Here is a 7,257-nt window from a genome sequence, read left to right as displayed (position 1 = left end):
GGGGATAAGGGGGAAAAAAAAGGGAAGGGAAAAAAACTATTCTTTTCTATATTCTTCCTTGCATTGTAATTGTTTGATATACCAATTAATAAAGATAATTAATAAAAAAAATAAAAAAACACCCATTTTGGGCAAGATACTAAATTTGCGGCTTTGCTGCATTTGTCACAGTTAAATACAAGCTTGAAATACAGAAATTATATTCTGGGTTTAAAAAAATGCCCATTTTGGCAATACCCTACATCTGGGGCCTTTCCTGCATTTGTCAATGTGAAATACAAGCTTAAAATACCTCAATAATATTCTGGGTTTAAAAAAAAAACACCCATTTTTTGCAATACCCTACATCTGGGTCCTTTGCTGCATTTGTCGCTGTGAAATACAAGCTTCAAATACTGCAAAAATATTCTGGGTTTAAAAAAAAAAAAATTTTTGGCAATACCCTACATCTGGGGCCTTTGCTGCATTTGTCACTGTGAAATACAAGATTGAAATACTGCAATAATATTCTGGGTTTAAAAAAACACCAATTTTTAGCAATACCCTACATCTGGGGCCTTTGCTGCATTTTTCACAGTGAAATACAAGCTTGAAATACTGCAATAATATTCTGGGTTTAATAAACACCCATTTTTTGCAATACCCTACATGTGGGGCCTTTGCTGCATTTGTCACAGTGAAATACAAGCGTTAGATACTGCTGTTATATTCTGTTATTAAAAAAACATCCATTTTGGGCAAGATAATACATTTTCGGCTTTTCTGCATTTGTCACAGTTAAATACAAGCTTGAAATACAGAAATTATATTCTGGGTTTAAAAAAAATGCCCATTTTGGCAATACCCTACATCTGGGGCCTTTGCTGCATTTTTCACAGTAAAATACAAGCTTGAAATACTGCAATAATATTCTGGGTTTAAAAAAACACCCATTTTTTGCAATACCCTACATGTGGGTCCTTTGCTGCATTTGTCACAGTGAAATACAAGCGTTAGATACTGCTGTTATATTCAGTTATTAAAAAAACACCCATTTTGGACAAGATAATACATTTTCGGCTTTGCTCCCTTTTGTGACAGTGAAATACAAGCTTGAAATATTGAAATTATATTCTGGTTTTAAAAAAACACCCATTTTTTGCAATACCCTACATCTGGGGCCTTTGCTGCATTTTTCACAGTGAAATACAAGCTTGAAATACTGCAATAATATTCTGGGTTTAATAAACACCCATTTTTTGCAATACCCTACATGTGGGGCCTTTGCTGCATTTGTCACAGTGAAATACAAGCGTTAGATACTGCTGTTATATTCTGTTATTAAAAAAACATCCATTTTGGGCAAGATAATACATTTTCGGCTTTTCTGCATTTGTCACAGTTAAATACAAGCTTGAAATACAGAAATTATATTCTGGGTTTAAAAAAAATGCCCATTTTGGCAATACCCTACATCTGGGGCCTTTGCTGCATTTTTCACAGTAAAATACAAGCTTGAAATACTGCAATAATATTCTGGGTTTAAAAAAACACCCATTTTTTGCAATACCCTACATGTGGGTCCTTTGCTGCATTTGTCACAGTGAAATACAAGCGTTAGATACTGCTGTTATATTCAGTTATTAAAAAAACACCCATTTTGGACAAGATAATACATTTTCGGCTTTGCTCCCTTTTGTGACAGTGAAATACAAGCTTGAAATATTGAAATTATATTCTGGTTTTAAAAAAACACCCATTTTTTGCAATACCCTACATGTGGGGCCTTTGCTGCATTTGTCACAGTGAAATACAAGCTTGAAATACTGCAATTATATTCTGGGTTTAAAAAAAAACTATTTTTTGCAATACCCTACATGTGGGGCCTTTGCTGCATTTGTCACAGTGAAATACAAGCGTTAGATACTGCTGTTATATTCTGTTATTAAAAAAACATCCATTTTGGGCAAGATAATACATTTTCGGCTTTTCTGCATTTGTCACAGTTAAATACAAGCTTGAAATACAGAAATTATATTCTGGGTTTAAAAAAAATGCCCATTTTGGCAATACCCTACATCTGGGGCCTTTGCTGCATTTTTCACAGTAAAATACAAGCTTGAAATACTGCAATAATATTCTGGGTTTAAAAAAACACCCATTTTTTGCAATACCCTACATGTGGGTCCTTTGCTGCATTTGTCACAGTGAAATACAAGCGTTAGATACTGCTGTTATATTCAGTTATTAAAAAAACACCCATTTTGGACAAGATAATACATTTTCGGCTTTGCTCCCTTTTGTGACAGTGAAATACAAGCTTGAAATATTGAAAATTATATTCTGGTTTTAAAAAAACACCCATTTTTTGCAATACCCTACATGTGGGGCCTTTGCTGCATTTGTCACAGTGAAATACAAGCTTGAAATACTGCAATTATATTCTGGGCTTAAAAAAAAACTATTTTTTGCAATACCCTACATGTGGGGCCTTTGCTGCATTTGTCACAGTGAAATACAAGCTTTAAATACTGCAATTATATTCTGGATTTAAAAAAACACCCATTTTTTGCAATACCCTACATCTGGTGCCTTTGCTGCATTTGTCACAGTCAAATATAAGCTTTAAATACTGCAATTATATTCTGGGTTTAAAAAAACACCCATTTTTTGCAATACCCCACATCTGGTGCCTTTGCTGCATTTGTCACAGTGAAATACAAGCATTAGATACTGCTGTTATATTCTGTTATTAAAAAAAACACCCATTTTGGGCAAGATACAATATTTTCGGCTTTTGCTGCATTTATCACAGTGAAATGCAAGCTTAATGGGCTGAAATTATATTCTGGTTTAAAAAAAAACATAAATTTTTTGAAATACCCTACATCTGGTGCCTTTGCTGCATTTGTCACAGTGAAATACAAGCGTTAGATAGTGCTGTTATATTCTGGTATTAAAAAAAAACACATTTTGGGCAAGTTAATAAATTTGCGGCCTTTGCTGCATTTGTCACAGTGAAATACAAGTGTTAGATAGTCCGGTTATATTCTATTAAAAAAACACCCATTTTGGGCAAGATACTAATTGGCGGCCTTTGCTGCATTTGTCACAGTGAAATACAAGCGTTAGATACTGCTGTTATATTCTGTTATTAAAAAAACACCCATTTTGGACAAGATAATAAATTTTCGGCTTTGCTGCATTTGTCACAGTGAAATACAAGCTTGAAATATTGAAATTATATTCTGGTTTTAAAAAACACCCATTTTTTGCAATACCCTACATCTGGTGCCTTTGCTGCATTTGTCACAGTGAAATACAAGCTTGAAATACTGCAATTATATTCTGGGTTTAAAAAATAACTATTTTTTGCAATACCCTACATGTGGGGCCTTTGCTGCATTTGTCACAGTGAAATACAAGCTTTAAATACTGCAATTATATTCTGGATTTAAAAAAACACCCATTTTTTGCAATACCCTACATCTGGTGCCTTTGCTGCATTTGTCACAGTCAAATATAAGCTGTAAATACTGCAATTATATTCTGGGTTTAAAAAAACACCCATTTTTTGCAATACCCCACATCTGGTGCCTTTGCTGCATTTGTCACAGTAAAAAACAAGCGTTAGATACTGCTGTTATATTCTGTTATTAAAAAAAACACCCATTTTGGGCAAGATACAAAATTTTCGGCTTTTGCTGCATTTGTCACAGTGAAATACAAGCTTGAAATACTGCAATTATATTCTGGTTTCTAAAAAAAAACACCCATTTTTTGCAATACCCTACATGTGGGGCCTTTGCTGCATTTGTCACAGTGAAATACAAGCGTTAGATAGTGCTGTTATATTCTGGTATTAAAAAAAACACCCATTTTGGGCAAGATAATGAATTTTGCGGCCTTTGCTGCATTTGTCACAGTGAAATACATGCGTTAGATGCTGCTGTTATATTCTGTTATTAAAAAAACACCCATTTTGGGCAAGTTAATAAATTTGCGGCCTTTGCTGCATTTGTCACAGTGAAATACAAGCGTTAGATAGTCTTGTTTATTCTATTAAAAAAACACCCATTTTGGGCAAGATACTAATTGGCGGCCTTTGCTGCATTTGTCACAGTGAAATACAAGCTTGAAATACTGCAATTATATTCTGGGTTTAAAAAAAACCACACATTTTTTGCAATACTCTACATCTGCGGCTTTTGCTGCATTTCTGACAGTCCAATACAAGCGTGATATACCGCTGTTATATTCTGGTATTAAAAAAACACCCATTTTTGGCAAGATAATACATTTGTTGTCTTTGTTGCATTTGTGACAGTCAAATACAAACTTTAAATACTGCTGTTATATTCTTGGTTTAAAAAAAAATACAAATTTTTTGCAAGACCCTACATCTGGGGCTTTTGCTGCATTTGTCACAGTCAAATACAACCAGTCAATACTGCAGTTACATTGTTGGTTTACAAATTAAAAATTTTTGGGAACGTGTAGTAATTGTATAAAATTCGCCTCTTACACTGTTGTGTGACCTCAAGAAATTTTTCCTCTTTATGACACCGGCACTGCCTTACTCTCAGTGAACTTAATTGTTGACTATTGGCGGTTACATCGTCACCTGACAAAAACCATCAGTTAGTTTGGTGGGTGAACACAAAGAATGAGGAGAGCGTCAAATAAGGGACGTGGCCCCGGTCGTGGTGCTGCTGGTGGAGCTCCTGTTGCAGGGAGAGGACTTGGTCGATCTGTGCCAGCTACACGCACAAGTGAAACACCTTCCTCGGGTGCGAGTAGGCGACAGAACCTGCAGCGGTATTTGGTAGGGCCGAATGCGACTCTACGAATGGTGAGGCCAGAACAAGTACAGGCAATAGTAGATTGGGTGGCTGACAGTGCCTCCAGTTCCTTCACATTGTCTCCCACCCAGTCTCCTGCTGAAAGATCAGAGTTGACACCTGCAGCCCATGTCCATCAGTCTTTCACCTCACCCCCTTGCAAATCAGCCAAGCAGTCTAAGCCCCAAGTCATGGAGCAGTCTCTTCTGCTTTTTGATGATTCTGCTGGCAGGGTTTCCCAGGGCCATCTACATAGCCCTGCCCCAGAAGTGGAAGAGATTGAGTGCACCGATGCCCAACCACTTATGTTTAAGGATAAGTACATGGGAGGACCACCGCAGCATGTCTCGGATGATGACGAAACACAGGTGCCAACTAGAGATGGCTTTGCTGTTTGCCCGGCGGTCGTTTCGCGGCGAACTTTGCGAGTTCGCAATTCGCTGAACATGCGAACATATGGCGATATTCGCGCCCGCCATATTATTTTACATTGTAAAGAACTTTGACCCATGACACATCCATCAGGTGGTAAAAGACAGCCAATTGAGACGTTTCAGCACATGGATCTTGTGTCCAAGTGATAAGAATAGTTATACATTTATAATATTGTTTGGTTTGGTCTCACTGCCCCCAAAATTTCAGCTAACTTATTATTAACACTATCCAGGCCTTCCCTATCCACCTCCCCAGCTTCCGCAGAGACCAACATTGCGGTGGTAGGCTTATTTCCTCCCGTTTCAAGGTGAACTGTGGCTTTTTGGGATCCACCCCTAGTTTTAGGCGTTGGGGACCTCAAAAATGTATCTAAGCGTGCTTGAGGGCTACTCCCGGGGCCTCCTTTCAAGGGGCTTGCCCCCCTCCCCTGATTTCCGAAACTTGGGGGCCATTGTACCTGTAGTAACTAAATAAAAACAAAAAAATAAATAAATAATAAAGCAAAAAGGCCCGTCACAGAACCTGGGGGAAAAAGAGGGGAAGTTCAACTCATACAAGATGGATCAACAACAAACAGCTATTACCGTAATCTCAAGTCATAAACCACATATTACAGACATCATGGAGAATGGACTGGGTTAGGGATTTAAATGTTATTGTAACAGAGATATAAGCACACCAGTCAGTCCAGGTTAGTTGAAGTTAATCTTTGTTAATAGATATAATGTATTCAAGGTTAGAGAAAAAAAAGAGCTGGGGGTCATACATCCAACACTGCATCAGGGAGTTCCCTGCAGATCTCACCAATCTTCAGCCCTGCTCCGGGTTTCCGCACGGAGACAGCTTAAAAACTGCCAAACGGGGCTGAAAAAATCCGAACAGTGCATTCAATAAAGTTCAGTGCAGTTCAAGGGAACACAATCAGGAGAAAATATGGGTGCGGGTTTCTCCCTCTCTCCCTCTCTCACAGGGATCTTCAACCCCATCTGGGATGATGCCGAGCACAAGTTAGTGTATTAACTACACAACCAAGCCAGTACCGGGGGTAGATGGAAAAAAAACCAATATATGGCTGTGGCCGGGCTGGGGGGCACTCTTACTCTCGCCAAGTGCACCCTTCAGCCCTTCGGCCCAGCACGCCAATAAACACCCTTGCACCCCGCACCCGCACCACACACTGTTGATGATAGCAACAAGTCGAATTGGCCTGATGTCTGTTACCTCAAATCACCAAGAGTTATTGCCACCCGAGAGCGCAGAGGGGCGCGACCAAGTCCATTTGTGTGCTCACGCCTGTATCCAGCACTCCACAGACACTATTCAGGCACCTCAAAGTCCACCAGTATTACAGCCTCCTAGAGCTGCTTACTAAGGCGGAGGATAAAGGGGCAGGAGAAGAAAAAAAAAAGCATCGGGGAACGGGACCTCACATCCTCAGATCAAGCTTCCCCCGGTCATCAGCTGGTCATCTCTGGTCATCTCAGAGGGGGCTCACGGGCGGCAAAGCTGCGTATAGTATACAGCAGAGAATCACCTGAGCGCCGACAAGCTGCGACAGCACTCAGGACAATCGAGGTGGTCGCACAAACCTGCCTAGGAGGACGGGGAGCAGTGCAGCGGCCTCTTCATTTTGTGTCCTGCGTCCAGCGTGCAGTGTTTCTCAGCAAAGATGCGACGGAGGAGCGTGGAGCGGAGATGCGGGGGTGGGGCGCAGCTACGCCATGCCGCTACGATGATACAATCTGATATCCTTACATCTAGGTTCAATCAGAAGGGGTACCCAAGTAACATCATTATTGGCGCCAGAGAAAAAGCTAACAAACTAACACAATTAGAATGTTTAGTCCCAGTACAGAAAAAAGGGGGGAACACTGATATCAGTTCCTATTGCTACAATTTTGTAACAACATACAACCAGAACCATAATGCTATAAAAGCTACACTGGGGAAATATTGGCATATCCTGAAAAGAGATCCTATACTTAGCCAAATCATTCCAGAG

Source organism: Bufo bufo, chromosome 8, assembly GCF_905171765.1.
Source record: "Bufo bufo chromosome 8, aBufBuf1.1, whole genome shotgun sequence".
Taxonomy (NCBI): Eukaryota; Metazoa; Chordata; class Amphibia; order Anura; family Bufonidae; genus Bufo; species Bufo bufo.
The sequence above is the reverse complement of the archived record's forward strand: the minus strand, read 5'-3'. Positions refer to the sequence as shown.